Source organism: Clinocottus analis, unplaced genomic scaffold (assembly GCF_023055335.1).
Source record: "Clinocottus analis isolate CAN_PGR_092001 unplaced genomic scaffold, fCliAna1.0.p SCAF_17, whole genome shotgun sequence".
Taxonomy (NCBI): Eukaryota; Metazoa; Chordata; class Actinopteri; order Perciformes; family Cottidae; genus Clinocottus; species Clinocottus analis.
The window spans coordinates 6,164,367-6,182,510 of record NW_027175898.1 but is presented as its reverse complement, the minus strand read 5'-3'; positions in this window follow the sequence as shown (position 1 = coordinate 6,182,510).

Genomic DNA, 18,144 nt, shown 5'->3' with positions numbered 1-18,144 from the left:
TTTCATTTGATGTCAGCTTTTAAACAGGATATAAGTAAAATAAAATTGGATTTGAATGATTCAAAAATAAGTAAGCCAATTAATTCGATAGACTGGTTATGAGGGGATTTAAAAGTCATATAAATCATTACATTATATTCCATAACCTTCAGTCCTGTATTCATTCCGGCTCATATTGACATCCAGAAGGCTATTTAGCTGCTGGTTTATGGTGTGCGTCTCCTTGAGCTATTCCCAGTCTGGCCGCCAGGGGACTCATTGTGTAGTGAGTGTGTTCTGGGTTTAGAGGTTCCTTTATGTCTTTAACGTGTAAAAATAGTTAAAGGAATGTATGACACATGCATGTTCACACCAAGCATGTTATTACACAGTAAATATACGTGATGCATACAGTTGTAATCTCAGTATCACAAGTACTTAAATGCCAAAGTAGACTTACATAAGAGTGAGGCAATCAAAATAATGAATGGAAAAGTTAGTTAAAGAAATGTTATGTTCATACTGGCACTGGTTTCATTTGTGATATTGTTACACATTATTGTTAATAAGAAAGGCCAAAGATACTACATGAATGATGTGCCTATCTAAAAAATAAGGAGTTTTTGTTTAAAACGTATAGGGCTTGGGTCCTCTCTAAAGAGCCACAGGACAAGCCTGAAGGGTGGCGAGTTGATCAAAGGGGGAGGAAACAGGGGAAAAGGTTCTGCTGCTCAAAATTGTATTTGTGAAATATTGAATGATTCTACTTCTTTTGGCCTTGAACATTAATGAAACTTTTCACATGATGACATCTGAGAAGTTTAAAGGGGAAATGTCTCTTTAGTGTAACTACGTCGTAACAATACTATTTTTGTAACGGGCCGTCAGCTTAAAATATTTGGGACTCCTAATTTGATATTAACTGTGTGTTTTATAAGCTTATGATGTCTTAATTTGTAAGGTTATTGTCAAGGTTGTATTGTAAAGTGTGCAGCAATTATACTTGAAATGTAATGTAGTGCAAGTATAAAGAGGTAGAAAATGGAAACAGTACCTTAAAACAGAATGTGATTGAATGTATTAAGTCACTTTCGATCACCATTCGATTGTTAAGACTGTATATAAGATTTATTGGCATCTTTGTAATGCTAATGAACTCAAACATTTGCTTCTAAATCATAACATTGTTTGTGGCTGAGCATTTAAACTGTGACCTCTTTCTCTCGCTCTTCTTTCACAGATCAATCTTCATGACAGACTGGTGTCACTTCCCCCCGGACCAAAGAAGGCCTTTTCTTTATTTTTCTTTGGCTCAAGCCTGCTTGCAGACTTGTGGATACCGAGGAAAGCTGAAAAAAGAGATCGAGTGTTCTGAAAAACGGGAAAGCAATATGAGAGGGACTGTCTAAAATATATACTTGTGACTGTAATAAGACAGAACATCTGGGTACTTGTTCCTCAGTCCGCGTTATACATACCACAGGAACTCAGAATATGGTCTCGGACTTCCAGCATGTATGCTCACCTTGATGAAACATAAGCCTACAAGGTGTGATACGGCGGCAATGATGCTCCACTGCTCAAACTACCATTCAAATGGAAAATGGCTTCATGGCTGTGAAATGGGATGAAGGTGGTAGAAGAGTCTTTGGTTTCATGGGAAAGATCTTTGGAGACATCATGGGCAGGTGCGACTGGTCACATCCCTGCGGGCGTGAACGTGAGCTCACGGCGTGGGAGGTGGAACTGACAAGACCGTGTTGGAGGTGAAGAGACTTGCCAAGCTCTGATAAATGCCCACTGAAGAGAGCCAAAAGTACAGCGGAGACAGATAGCAAGTGTTTACTCTGAGCCTTAGTTTCCAACTGGGGGCGCTTACACATACTCGCCAGTGAGTGGGAGACGCCAGTTGTGTTTAATCGCAGAATTTCTCTGCTTCTGTCTGCACGGGCTCAAGATGAAACACAGAACGCTGACAGATCATGACCCCGTGTGGTTTAGAGTTCTGTACCTCACTGGATCAGATGTGTGTCAGATTATGTTTCATGTTAATATGATAATGGGTCGTAGAGTCATACACATGCATTGTATATGTTTGACTTCTCTTTCTCTCTCTCTGTCTCTTTCTGTCTCTCTCTCCCTCTCTCTCTCTCTCTATATATATATATATATACTTAGGAGTAGGCGGGTACAAGACCAGCATGCTTTTGGGTCGGCCTTTGGTTTTTTACCAGCACAGGAGAGGCAGTATGTTCCTTTTTTCTTTTGTTTGTTTGCTTTGTTTAGTTTAGTGAAATGCATCATCAGGTAAACAGTATCCTGCATGGACAATGCATTGTTTTGACTGCGAAATCCACATCATCAGTGGCCCTTAAATTTATCTTCATTTTCTTTGATTTATTAGACAAATGGCCACTGCAACACAAAGACCCTTACCTGCCCAGAGTTAGATGAGAAGAGTGACACCCCTCTCATGCTCTCGACATGAACACGAATAAACCCATTTCCCAAGAGGCCAGACAATTCCCTTAAGCAGCAGATCTTCAGACGATCCTGAACATGCTCAGGCCAAATGTTTGTACAAACGGATTTGAGAGACTTGAGGCCAGAGAGCTCAAATGAAACCGTGCACCTCGGGGCACATTCAGATATAATACTCAAGCACCGCTTCCATAATGTGGACCGATACCATGTAATTGTATACTCAAGTGAGCTTGAAACTGGCAAAAGGTACGCAGTCAAAACAAATCCAAAGGAATGACGCAGCCAGTCAGGACATCAATGAAGGAAGAACACCTTGGCAACGCTGACAATCGCACCAACAACAGTGAGAGCTACACCTTATGTATACATTGGTGAAGGGATGAGTAACGGGCTGGCATGAATCTGAGCAGGCAGGTAGAAAGTGTTACTGCTATGTATATAACGTTGCTATTTCATGTGGCCTCAGGCTTCAGCTGGTTGATCCCGCTCCGTGAGAGACGCGTTACTGGATCACCGTCATATAGGTTTGAAGTTCAGGGGATTTGTCTTTGCATTCAAGTTATCGTTTGCTTTTTATTGCATAACTATCATGCTTATTACAATTGTAATGTGCATCTTAGTGGCATTCCTTTTTAAATAATGATTAAAATGATATAATAGAACATGAGAGCATTGCACTATGTAAAGCTTTCTAAATGATAGCACAGATTCATCATTTACAATCTGTTTCAAGATCAATTATTATTATTATACTATTTATTCGCTCCGAGCAACTCATGCCAATGTGTTTTTTTCCATCCCTAAAGCTTCATCAGTTTTGTGTTTATGACAGCATGGTAACAGCATGCTGGAGTGGAGCAACATCTGAGGATGGGCAGTTTATAGGGCCGATGTGACGCAGCACGTCAGTGTTATCGAACAGACAGGTTAAGACTTTGTCCTGAAATTCACCATCATTTGCAATGACTAATTCATCAGACATTTGAAGTCCGTGCCACCATTAATCTGGATAGGCTCCATTGTAATGTCCCCTGCAGCTGCAGTTTTTTAAGAGCAGAAAAAACATGTGCACAAGAAAGGTGTGTATGGAGGACTAGCGTGTATTAACAACTTTTGTTTGGCAAGTGATCCTTGCTTGAACGCATCGTTCTTATCTGCCACAAATCATACCCCGGGGGCCCGAGGGGGAGCAAGCTTGTGTTAGTCATGTTTTTGGGTAATACAAACTGGAAAGTGTGAGTAAGAGGTCTATATGGCGACTCGTCACATGCAGAACAACACGAGTCACTGATAGAAGGTCACCATCAAGGTCGTCTTTGATTGCTGACCATCTTTTAATTTGGACGGTTGGACATTGATAATAATCCATAGAATCTTCCGGTTCAGCTTGATATTGAACTTTGTGTCCGACACATTTTAATAACTAATATCTAACAGTGTGGCTGAATGCTCCTCCAAGTCAATTCAGGAATTAAAAGATATCCTTTATGAAAGGAACTAAAGACAGTGTGTTGCCGGACTAAACTCATTTTATTTTTATTCTTTCAGCTGTTTTGTCTTTGACAGATGCCAGAACATCAATATGACTTGGACCTGTTGGCTGTCAAAAAATCATTGATTTCAATCCATGCTTGGCCTCGGAGGGATAAAAGAGGGAAATACGGATATTACCAGTGGCTTCAGAGCTGGCGCGGCATGGCCTGGCGAAAATGATGTTCTGCGAAACGCTATTATAAGAACCTGCTCTGTCTGTGGTGAAATCTTTAAAAAGAATCTGTGTGTAAATGCTTTCCAATATTGTACACGTACGCACCATCAATCAAACATATGCAAAAATACATCACATCCAAGTGTCAGGGAATCTGTTTTACTGAACACTGGTACTGCCAAGAGCCAGAGAAAGGATTACAGCTTCTTGTGGCGGCATTAAGCTAGCTCATCCACGGACGTATGCATGGAAGAAAATGATTAATTGGTTGCAGTGAGTCTGCTTGATTCCGGCAAGTGATGTCAGAGTCTGATTATGTTGGACGGACGCTCTGAAAGCCTGTCTTCTCTTAATGTTTCCCGGCCGACACCAAGTCATCCATGGTGCTCCTCGCATGCCAGTTGTACAAGCACATCGGGCTTCAGGCCTGGTGAGTGATGGCGGTAGAGGCCGTCTGCTGTTCGGTGACACTTCTGCTGCTAAAAGCACGCCTTTGACTAATGAGCTGACAGACCACACGCCACTCCACTGTGAGGAGAAAACTGTACACAGGAATGCTGAAGGTCTTTTGAAAGCGGCACTAGCAAGTGTTTGGTTTGTAGAAGAAGTGAGGCTGATCATCCTGATGACCACACAAGTGGATAATGACTTTCTTGGAAAGTGTATCTCAAAGGTTTGACGAAGTCTTGCTACGTGACTTAATTGAAGGGAAACTAAGACAACATTAAGTCAGACTGCTAATATTAGAGCCAGAGGCAGCTGCATTGTTGAGGATTATTAGTATAATCTTCAGTCAGGAGGCGTCGTGAAGAATCAGTCACAGGAAGCGAGTGACGCAATATCCGCAGCTAAATATCCTGATCCAAAAATGGAAATATTCAGTTGCAAGTTATACCTTCTTCAGCTCAGTGGAGTCAGAACAGTTTAGCCTCTGAGGGACTTTCAACTTGACTCATCAGTCCCTTGGTTGACATTATATGGCAAAACACAAGATTTCCCTAAAAATGAACACGTCTTGTCTTTTTGGTTTCTTTTTTTTCTGGAGAATTGTGAATACGTTGAACACTCATCCGAAAAGGAAGTAGATTCTTTCGAGGAACGAGATCCCACACGAACCCTTCTAACAGAGCACCATCTCAGCCCGTCTCCCCCACAATTCCTCAGTAGGAAACAGAAGCTTTAGAAAGAAAACAGCTCACGATGATATTGTGCATTGGGTTGCATTAGAACAAACTGAAAGGTAATGGCACTATTTCATCCTCCCACACACACACATTTACAGTTTAGTTTGCTCTTACACCCTGTTTTTCTTGGCCTTCTCTTAAAATTCCACACCGATTTTAGGAAGTGTGTTCACGCCATTTCGACCCTGAAGGATATTAAACTTCCAGCCTCCAGCAACGGAAGCCAGGAGAGGCCAAACTTCTCCACGCCACCACCTCTTCAGACACTAAACAGCCACTTACGACACAATGCTCAACAGTGGGCCACTTTGCATCTTTACCATGGCATCATGCGTTGGTCTAATTCTATCAAAATAGCTTCATGAAGTCAGATATGAGCCCACGGGGAGCCCTGCTATGTCGTAACTTTCAACACCTACAGTGCTTTTTATTTGAATCTTTACAGGACTGGTGGGGCTTGCGCAAACTATTTACTAGATTTTGAGATTTTCAAAATGCCACAATGTAGAAAAACATGCAAAGAAATGTTTCTGCACATCTTCAATCTCAAGATGTATCAGCAGGACAAAGTCATGCGGTGCTTATGAACTTTATTCAAACCCTCAGACATTTATTTGAAACTCTAGTGGAGCGGAGATCCCAAAGTTTCCAAAAATACAAAATATGGATGAATATATGGGAAGTGTGTGTCTTAAAGTATGTGGAAGTCGACACGTGGAATATTTTCTTTGGATGTGTGCAGCTGTAAATGTCTATGGTTTGAATATTTCCCTCAATGTAAACATGATGTAGCTGGAATAAAAAGTTGTAGCAAGCAGATATAGAAATCATAGTGTTGAGCAAGATTATTCTTCAACAACTAAAATTTGCTTTAACTTTAGAAACATTAGGGGGCAGTACAACAATCATTTACTTCTTACCACCTCGTAACGTGAGCGTGTTAGCAAACAGTTTGCAAGGCAAGCTTGGGAGCAAACAGAACTTACACAACATTATAATTCATTTTGAGTCGTGTCACTGGCACTTACTCATGTGAGCTTGGAGATAACAGGGTGTGAAGACCAAATAGAGAGAGCATGCTTGAAAAACATTGCTGCACATGCATAGGATGAACATACTACGACATTTAGGGGAGATCGCCAGTGACAATCCCCCCCACCGAGGCAGGTTTGGGACATGAAACTCCTTCACGACTCTCGGGGACTTTTTGAGGTAAATGTGTCATTCGCGTTCCTTTTATGATCCATGGCCCATGACTGACCGACTTTGAAGATAACAGGTGACAAAAACTACTTTCACAGTGCTGTTTGATTCACATTTTTGACCAAAATCAATAAATCTCAATGTACAGTGTTGTCATCCACACCGACTTGTGGGGTGCTCTTCAAGAGTCACACTGCAGATAAACCAGTGTGCAAACGTTTGTGGACACTTTGCACTTAATAAATTATTTGTTATGCAAAATCAGGCAAACGCTGCCCTATCTTTGGAATTTCTCACATTCTTACAGATGTTTTTGCTGAGCTGAAACAGGTGGGAATTTATTTTTTCCCAGTAGCTTTATTGCTCAGATTTGCCTTAAGCTATAGGTTATACACTTCTGCACTAGCTGCCTCCGTGCTGCACATGAGTCAAGTTTGTCTCTCCTTGCATGACCTTATCTCAACTTTGAACTCTCACAAAATGGATTTATGTGGATGCTTTTTTTTTCGTTACCATCATATGTAGAACTGTAAACCTTTATTGTTTGTTGACACGAAGAGCCTATCCAGACATTTGCATGTGAACATTGAGTGCATGCACTCTCTCTTTTCTGTGGCATTTACTTTGAGAGTGTTTCCTATTTGGCATTACTTTTATAAAGGGTCTGTAATTGTACCATGCAGTATTTACCGCTGATTCAAAACAGTTGGCTGTGCAGAGTAAGTGTCCACTGTGTTCTGGGGAGAGTGCCATCTAAAGTCATCCCACTGCTCTTCCCCTGGAAACTAATCAACACAGTCTGTCAGGGTCACGTTGAAGAAACTAATTAATGGCAGCAGTTTATTCTATTATCTTCACAATAAAGAAGCTTTTATTTACTGCCGTCTTGGCTGCGTCTTAAAGTCAGTGACAGGCAAAGTATCATAGACACCAACTTTGACTTCATAAAAAATGTTTCGTCTGCCATGTGGCATGGATGCACACAACATCATTCACAGCACCCTTACGTGGATGTGTGCGTAACAATGTTCCTATCTCCTCTCATCGATTCCATTCACGTCTCATTCTTTCCATCAATCACCTTCTTGGACAACCTTTCAATTGTCCCTGCATTTTGAATAAACAGCAAAGTCTTAGAGCGTCATTGAAGTCACTGTCACTCTCTGGGATTGCTGCCCAAGAATGTACCCAACAGATATTGTTCTGGCTTTTCTTTTCTTTTCTTCCTCCTATTGAGTCTGTTACCATTGGGCCTGTGAATGGCTCTCGCAGCTTGGAGAGCACTTAAAATAAGTGCTGACTCCTGTTGGTAGTCTCTACATCTTGAAAATGTATCACTGCACTTTCCTCAGTGTTCTTCCTGCAGCTGCAGGGGGTGGAGAGCTACGTGTGACGTTTACATTAACAGGAGTTATTGCTCCCTGACATGTGTCACTTCAGTCCTTTAGGCAGGATGGTTTGGCTTGTTATGTTGTACAACACTGATGCGGTAGAAACACTTTGCAGGCAACGCAACATGACTCAAAGACCACATTGACGTCTGAGTAAATACTTACTTACACATTTCACTTTCTTACAATCAACATTACAAGCTCAAGTCAATATACGTGCGATTCGTCGCAATGCGAGGTGCTACCGCAGTGCAGGCCACATATAATAACTCATCCAGATGTGAGTCCTGCTTTGCAGCAGCCCTGGGGTGCTCGCTCAGCCTCGTGTTGTCTCGGTTGCTCAGGAGGGCATTAAAAGATCGTGTGGTTTAACATCAGTGGACCTCCACGAGTGTTTAGAATACAGCAGGGCAATAAAGATAGAGCTGTGCACAGCTATTGGGTAATTAATCATGTTAAAATAAAAAAAGATATTACATCTTCAAGTAAGAAGACTATATAATTATATTACTTTCAGGTCTGAACAGATTACCTTCATTGCCATACTGCTGCCAAAAATACTTATTATGGCTTTTATTTAGCGGGGTAAATATTTTCTGAGATTCCCGGCACTAACGTCAGGTGCTGTGACCGTGACACTGTACTACTTTTCCTCAGGTCTCATAGGATTGCTATCCTCTGACTGATCCCAACTCCATGTCCAAAAAAAGTACATTATGAGCTGGAACTGAGGCTCCTTGTTGTTATCAAGCCCCAGAGATGACTCGTGTACTGGCTGCAATCTGGGCAACATGCATGTTGTGAAAACAGATTAATTCCAAAGTCCAACAACTTTTGTGCAAGTCTCAGTGGAGCGACGCATCACTTCCAGTCAATGGTAATGCGGGACACGCCAGCACATGCAGCTGTTCACTGCAAGGCTCACAGCTCTGACTGATGTGCATCCTGTTCAAGATAAAACAGTTTAATTGGTATTTTTAAATTACAGACTGATATTCAAAACACTTTCACGTTTTCCCCCTGAACAGTGAATTGGTCCGTTTAAAACACATCATCAGATATTGTGATACTTTCAGGATTTAATCAAGGATTCCCAAATCATAACTACCATGCATTTATTCTGACATCAAGAATGATTTCTTCATGTAGGCACTCGCCATGCATCTGTTTACCACAACATGTGTGGTAAGTTTCCCCAAAAATCAGTCAAGAAATACCTTCAAAGAGATTTTTTCCAACTTTTGGATCACAATTGTGTGTTGGGGTTAAGGGGGTGCAAACAGGAGAATAGAAGAACACACTGAAAAACCAACCAGAGTTACAAGAACATGCAAGAATCTGGGGAATTTTCCATGTTTTTAGGGTTTTCTCCGCTCTCTGACCGAGAACTGGTGATTTCTCAGAAATAGGGGCTGAAATATCGGCTCATCTCCCTTAAAGAGTGCCGGGAAACCCTTCCCCTCCTCCTTTCTCTTGTTCGGATCTTTCCATGCCCCACAAATCGGAGGTTCCCTCCACTGCTGGAGTTATAACTCTTGCTGTCATGTCTGAGCATTTACGGTAAGGCTGAAGCACGCTCAAGCTATGTCTCTGGGGACCATATGGAGACTCCACGTTTTTTCATGGCTGTGTTGAAGTGAGGTGAGGTTAGATGCCTCTAGACAAAAAGGTCTTCCCCACCGAAGAAAGAAAAAGGGGGGCTAGGAATAGTGTTCGCTCTGCAGTGCTGTTGTAACTTAGAGACGATACCAGGAAAATAAATACAGCTCAAAGAAAGTACAGCTCATACAATCATTGCATGAAATGGAAATGTACACACTGTGATTCTTCCATACGACAATGCATCTACACTTGGAGGACAGCCGTTTCTACAAGCAATCAGACATCAGACTATCTCTGATGAACTGCCAACAACAAAGGTTCAGAACCTAATTTAGCTGTGTGTGATTTGTTCTGCACATGGGGAAAACTCTAAAACCAGTCACCAGACATCTGCATGCAACATTTTCCCATTGGGGGTTTTGGCTGCTTCTACAATATAAGAATAAATCCACCTTAAGTCAGTGAAGTGAGAGTTGCGTGTGCATTTATTTTAGATCTTAATGCAGGTTGACGTTGGACGTATGTGCAGCAGCAGAGGAATCAGTGTAATCCCTGTCTCTTTTGTGCAAAAGGTAACAGATAAAGCTACTAAACAAGAACACATGCTCGACACATTCCTGCATTTGCCCCATGACTTTGTGCTTGTTGTGAAGGCTTATTTCACGTGATTATTCAAGCTTATTAGGCTACATGCATTAGCTACAGTATATGTTACTGTACCTCTCTGGTTTATGGACCCTGTCAGATCACTACTAGCAAATATATGTTTTCTGTGAACTCTAGCAGTGTGTTTTATTCCACAGCGGAGAGCCTTGGTGCAGCTTCATGGTCCAAATCCATTTCCAAAAGCCTAAAGAGAGATTTCTTTAGCAGATGACTCCAGACGGAAGAGAAGAAGCTAAAAACTTCATCTAGAGATTTCAAAAATAGCAAGGGATGAGTAACGTTCCAAATCATCAGAAAGGTCGAAGCCTCTTTCATCAAACTCCTCTAAATGCTGATGAAGATGAACTGGTGAATCAATCAGAAATTGCACCGCGCAGCACTCCTGCACTGAAGCCCTTTTGTTTCCCTTGCTACTTTACTTAAACCGCACTGATTGGACAAGAAGTTTGCCAAGAAATATCTTAACCTTGTCACTTATTGGGAATATTTCCTCTGAAATGTCAAGTTAATTTTGATATTCACATCAAAAGGGCTCCAAGGCTTTCTCTACTCAACACCAGAACAAGCATCACAGCTCCAGGATAAGTCAGAGATACGAGGTACCAAGCTCTGTGTGGTTCCAGTAAACACACTTGTGTTCAAAGACATCTGGGCTTAAGAGTATTGGACCTGTTACGGTATTTTGCAAGCGCGAACCTCCGGTGTTGAGAAATGAAGCCAATGTGAAATTGGCAAAACTGCAGTTCTTCAAATGGTCACGAAAGGCTGGCTCCTAAAGCAGGTCTATCCCCTCAGAGCCCTATGTTAAAAAACAACAACATTTCAGCAGAATAATGTGCAGCCAGAAACAAAAAATTGCTATGGCCTCTATAGCTAATATCTCCATTCATGACAAGTGTACGGGGGCTACATTTGATATAAGTCTTGCAATTAATTTAGTATAGGGCTAAAAGTTCAGCATAATCAAGGGTGTATAGTGTTGGTGGGTGCCATCTCGCTAGCTGTTAGCTGTCCTGTGCTATGTCACCTGGGCCCTGAGTCTTTAATAATTTTGGGATTCGCTCAGAGTTATGCATTTTCGTCGCTGCCAAGATGGTGACAGCCAGAGCCACCCACTTTGAACTTCACAAGGGTTCCTTAAAAACCTATGTGTGATGTCGATATTCTACACATTCAATGGCATTAGTCATCTGTTGAAGGACATGTGGCGCGAGCCAACTGAGGCCGCTGATGGATGAGACTTTAAACAGGAGACGACATGCAGCAGTTTCTCCAATGGAGTTACTCTTAAGCTCACCGATTTATTCTAGCCAAGTTACCCTACTCTACACGTTGCATGTGATACTCCATTGAAGGCTTCGGCCAGTGGGCACATGCCCAGACATTGTGCTGTGTCAGGGAAAGTGAAGAAACAGAAGCTAAGTGTTTTGCTTCCCTCAGGTTGCAGATGTCGACGTCTTGTGACTGACACTTTCCGGTGGCGCTCCCATTGGGGGGTGTAACGTGGTGCGTTGCCTGCTGGGCCGCAGCAATGAGCAGCAGCATCAACTGAAGCCCCTTGCAGGGATATATGTTTTCCAGACCCCATCATACAGCAGAAACTAAGCCAAGAAAAGCTGCTGGTCAGGCTCGGGTTCCCTGGAGAAAGAGCCAAAGGCTCTATATTAATCACTTTTCATGCATTTGTAACAGAAATAATAATTACATGATTGATTTTTTTTTTAAAGTTGTAATACGTTTAATAAGGTCTATCCTAAATTAACAATAAAGTAATTCACACATAATGAAAATGATGTAAACATATTCTGTGCAAACAGACGAGACTCATAAAGCCTCCATTCTCGCCTCTGGGTCCTGACACATAAACCCACTGACCAAGTTATGTTGACGTCAAGGTCAATGTATCATAACGATTTAGCCCTTACTAGCAGTAATCTTAGTAATGACAACAGAGCCCAATTAGTTCCCATAAATCACTGTAATGTCATTATTACCTTTCATAATATTTGAATAACATTTGGCTGATGTCTCAGTATGTATTATAATTCAAACTGAGCAGTTGGGTGCCACTGGGGAATGGGTTACCACAGCTACAACAAATCAGTAAATTGTGTCCTGTAAATATGAACTTTAAATTGTCTGTCACAGAAAGTAAAGACATTTGAAGTGTCGGAAAACCAAAAACATCTTAAGCTTTAAATAATGCTCTGGCAGACATGTCTAAAACCCAAATCAAAAGGATTACTTGCAGCTTTGTCGATGTCGTCTCTATCATGCCTGAAGACAGTTGGATGTAATGCTTGATGGTGAATACATGTTCCACCACTTGCTTTTTCCAGAAAAAACAAGATCACATCACTCACTTCTCACTGGTCGGCTATCGCAAGACTAAAAATCTAGAAAAGGAGAGTTATGGCCTGCCAGGCAGCATTCAAAATGACAAAATCTCACGGCACCCTATTTACATCTACAGCAGGTCCGCTTTACAGAGCCGGCCGCCATGTTCTACAGTAGCCCTGAACAGACAAACCAAACACGGACTACAATATGACATTTGCGTTTTTTACGTCGGCCAGCGTCGTTCTGTTACACACATGGCTCCCTGGAGAAGTTTCAGCTCGTAGCAATCTGCAGTCTCATCGAGATGACACCAAATGCTATAAGGAGCGTTATGGTTAGCCGTTTAGCTGTTTAGCATGCTAACATTTGCTAATAATTAACACTTAACACAAAGTACAGCTGAAGCTGTTGTGAATGTCATTCATTTAAAGTTGTATATCAAATTGCTGACAGTTATAACAATTCACTCTGAGGGGCACATTCAATGTTTTCAAATCAATTTATTTTGTAGAGCCCAAAATTACAAATTGGCCTCAGAGTGCTTTACAATATGTAAACATACGACATCCACTGTCCTGGGATGATACAATTACATCTAAATAACAGCAGCAGTAGCTATAATATACTCATGATAACAAAAGCAGTAGTGATTGTGGCAACACTAATTACAATGCAAATAATGTATGTACTTTATTTCATGGCAATCCATCCAATAGTTGTTAAAAAAAAAACTTCACTCACATCCACAAAGGTGAGCCTCATGGCATAAGAGAAAAAGTTGATCATCCTCAAGAGTTTCACTAAACCCACTAACATTGTCATTCCTACTGCTGTTATGGCTAAACACTACCGGTAGTGTGCATGTCTCCAAACTCTTGCCTTCTGTTTTACTTCATACGACAAAGACTTTCCTCATCACATGACATACAACTGCTCTCTTTACCAAAAATTGCATTTCTAGCACTTAAACAAATAGAAGCTTTAATTGTCCCATGGAGGGCAGTTTTTATAGGGCTCCCCTCTCCCGGCTGAAGGATTTATTAGAATCCTATTTTCCTCCTGAGGGGCGACCGTGTGACCCAGCGCTGTCGCCTCTGTTACCTGCACAGGAGCGCTGGTACTGTACACCTCAGCAACGTGTGTGTGTGTGTGTGTGTGTGTGTGTGTGTGTGTGTGTGTGTGTGTGTGTGTGTGTGTGTACCTGCTGTGGTGTTCTTAATTGCCGGGGTCAGCCTGTCCTAGTCAGTAAAGTTTGAGCAAAGTGCTCTATGAAATATTTGACAGACACAGGATATCTTTGTTTTTACCCTTTCAAAAATAGAGAATAGTGACTGGCTTACTAAAACTAGCATATCATAAATCATAGCATAGAATGCTATTATATATAATACATTGCCATATACATGAATGATAACGGTATTTGTGTTTTTAACATAACATTTTAAATACTTTGGAAAATAAAGATTAATGTCTGCAACTGTGGTCTGACTCACACACAGATTGGTGCCAACACCTCTTTTGTGGCAAACTTCATTCAGTCAGTGATTATAAAAGGGAATTTGTGCAAAGGTACACTTATCTGTCTCACTTCTTTGTGGACTAGTCATATGGCATGCAGTCTGTCTCAGGCTGTGTTGTAGAAATTGCACGCTTGAAAAACCCTCTGGCTAATGGGTGTCTGAAGGGCGTAGTGAAACATGTGAGGTCTCCCAGTGTGGCCCACCACTGAGGCTGAGCTGGTCAGGCTCAGCTCCAGCGGATGAACAAACGCATCCAAGTTTGCTGGAATTTAAGAACGAGGCGCCTTTATCTTGTCTATTAGTCAAAATAAAATCTTAAATAGTTCTTATTTTACGAAGAATCAAAGCCACAGAGGTTTTAAGTTTATAATTCACAGAGTTTTACTAACAGATATAACAGAACTTTGTCCCACAAACTTCAAGAGTGTGGAAGCATGCAAGTGGACCATGTGGGCGGTTCGACTTTATTAATATAGAGTTGAGTCCATCTGAAAATATATACGAGTCAGGAATGTTTAAAAGTACTCAAGCAGCACTCACTATGGTACTGTATTTTAATCTTCTCATAAAAAGAGTTTTCCATTGAAGACAAGGGGATTTTGTATCATTGACAACCTCAGCGAATAGGAAATCTCTGTCACCACGAGCACATCGTAAAATATAGGTCCTTGATACAAATAGCCTTTTGGTCTTTCAGGCAGAGTAACATTGTGTCTGGCTGATCCTGTCTGGCTGATCCTGGCTCTGCCAGACAGGACAGTCAGGAATGCCAGCTATCCAGCAGCACCCAGGCCTGATGGAGGCATCAAACTGGAGACAGTTACAGAGGACAAATAAATGTCCTTCTTATTCAACTTTCTGACCGAGTTTCCTTCAACACCAAGCAACACGTCCGACAGATGTGTGATGCTCGAATGTTCTTCCCGGAAGGTAGACGAGATTGATGAGGTCTTCTTCAAAATAATGAAAACAGGGCTCGCCATCTCACAGAATAATACATCAACAACTGATGTTGTCGAAAAAATAAAGTTTCGTAGGCGGACAAATAATCAAATAACAAAACCAGGCTTAGGCCCAATCCCAGTGTCCCCCAAAGGCCTTAAACCCTGAACCCTCAGGGACTCACTGACGTCACCTGTTAAGTGGTTGAGTGTGGAGGCCCGACGTGGTGTAAATACGACATTATGTTACCAAGACAACGTTAGAAAAATATTGTGTAAAATTGTGGGTATTTATCTTTTACTTTTTACTCCCTGATTTGAACGTCTTCCCGGCTCTTTCCTCACGAGATGATCTGTCAAAACAGCTCCAGTAACAAAACAAAATGTTTAATGAACAAATCATACATATGTATATACATACGTGATTTCATGTGTTTTTTTTGTTAAATCTTTATTCCTTAATGTTGATGTGTAAATGTAACACATAACACCAATGTGTTGTCCTCTTTGTTTACCTTTTATTTATGTCTCTATGCTTCCTCTTCGTGTGAGAGTGAAGATTGTGATTTGGCCCTCGCGTCTGTGAGGGTGGAGATTGGGACGGGACCAGACAAAGAAGAACGAGCCGCGCTGGTGTATGCGGTGAATGACTGATTAGGGAAGTTAGACCAGGTGAGCAGGAAGTGCAGAGATAACGAGGGACAGGTGAGACTAATTAAGATGGGGCAGATATCTGAAACTGGAGGTGAAGGGATCTGAAATGAGAAGATGTGAGTAATAGGAAAGATAAGATAATCCTTTATTAGTCTGGCAGTGGGGACATTTACAGGATTACAGCAGCAAAAGGAGTAAATGCACACAAGAGACATTTTTAACAGTAAAAACAGAAATAAAAAAAAGTAAATATTCTACAGTAGCTGAAAATTATAAAGGCAAAATAAATAACTATTTTGCACAGTGTATTTCTATTTCACAGGTTGAAGTGTTTAGAGGGATTAAGGTGTGTTTGTGGTCTACCAGGAGCTCAGCTGGTTGTGCAGCCTGACAGCAGCAGGAAGGAAGGACTTGCTGTACTTCTCCTTTAAACACTGGGGATGAATCAGCTGAGGCTGCGGCAGAGCTGCCTGTGTCCTGCATGGGGTGGGAGGTGCTGTCCATCATCCTTCTGTCTCCCACCACCTCCACTGGATCCCGACACCCCAGCACGCTGCTGGCCTTCTTGGCCAGTTGATTTAAAAGTAGCAAAGACTTAATATGAACAAAGGAAAGACATAGTGAGGCAAGGTATGATAAAAGGAACAAATCAAAAACAGTGGAGGATATTATGAGTACTTATATTTGAGTGAGGGAATGGATTGAGGAAAAGAGCTTGGATGGCATATCTGGGGCATGAATTGCAAACATGCTTAAACCTATAATTCAGTAAATATTTTGGCAATGGCATATGGAAGTGTTAACCACACTCGTTTACCATTAATATCCAGCACCACTGTATAGTTAGTATATAGTTTGTGCATTTCTCACTATGTTGTGTAAGCTTGCTCTGCTTTAAAGATGTTTCAGAGCAGTTGTATCTGTGCACTGCAGAAGTGGACAGGAATTTCTTTTTTGAAGAAGCTCAATTCTTCAAGCCAAAATAAGTAGTTTCCAAGCTGGATATTCCCTCCCCAACTGGAGCACTCTTTATCTGGAATTTGGCTTTTAAACTGCTGATGCAGTAGTTTTGTTTTGAACTGTCTTTCAAGAAAATTGTAATCCATGGTCCACCTGACTGGGTACAAGCTTTTTAGATGAAATATGACAATTTCCATGATGCGGCTCCTCACCATCTGCACTGACTGGTGGAAGCTGCTGAACGCTTTTGGCCTGAGGGATCAGCGAGATTGACCTCTGGGATTGAAGGAGACAATTTGAACTCCAAACATCAGCTGTCAACTTGAAAATGCTGACACTGCTCCAGGGGATAAATGTATCTGCTGAGAAACAAACATTGTGCTGCTCATCTGTAGAACAGTTCAACATTGGGGAGGCCATGCTGGAAGCAGATGAAGGCATTATTGACTTGGGCCGTTGGATGTATACTTGCAGAGCTTGTCAACTACTTTAAATCAGGACTTGAGACCCTGGATTGGAAATTGTTTGATTTAGTTGGACCACCAGGTGATTTAAAAACAGCCATTTGTCTCGTAAGTGGGGAAATTTATTGATTGGTCTTATATTAATCACAACAAACATGGAAAAAGTTGATGAATGTGTGAAAGACTGCTTGGGAAAAGATGAATGAACAGCTCCCTAGGAAAGGATCTTTCCGGTCTGACCAGCTCCGCTCCAGGACAGCTTGACACCGTTCCAAAGTCCAGACGAGGACCAGGGTCAGACGAGTCCAGACTGTCACCACATGAAGTCTCTAGTCGGTGATGGCGAGTTGAAAGGGGCTATTTTGGGTTGATGAGGCGAGGGAATAGTTGCTTGACAGCCAATACAACGATAGCGCCAGTAATGAACAGAGTAAAAGACGCATTAAATGATGATGAACAGTGAGAAGCTAGCAAGAAAATGTTTGGTAACAGATTCATTTAATTTTCTCAATTTATTGTGCGCTCTTAGTAAACTGAAGAGCCCTTTTATGGGCTGGATGCTGAAAATAGCATTTGTGATTATGGTGTTTATCTTCAGTGTGGGAAATCATCAGATATGTCCGGTCAGAATGTTGTTGATGAGAGACCGAAACCAGACTCTGTTGCACTGATCTGATGTTTAAAAACACTTGACTACTGACATGTTGTAAACTAAATCCATTTATTAACTGTAAAAAAAATAAAAAAATCCTAATGTTTGCTAATAACTCCATCATATCAACTTGAAAGCTGACCATAAGTCCGTTTGCAGTTTGTTTTGGATCAGGATTGGCTCCCAAACAAGTTGTGATGTCACAAGGTCATGCTCGTGAAGTCTCACATCTAAGATGAGCCTCGTTTTGGGACTGTTTCGTTCATAGCGGAGGAGAAAGCATACATTTCAACTTTTGTGTGGCTTGACAAAGCAAGTTCTCGAGGCAAGTGCAGTGTCTTCTCCGCCTCATTGTGGGGTGCCAAGCTCATTAACACGCCCCAGAGGCCGGAAAAA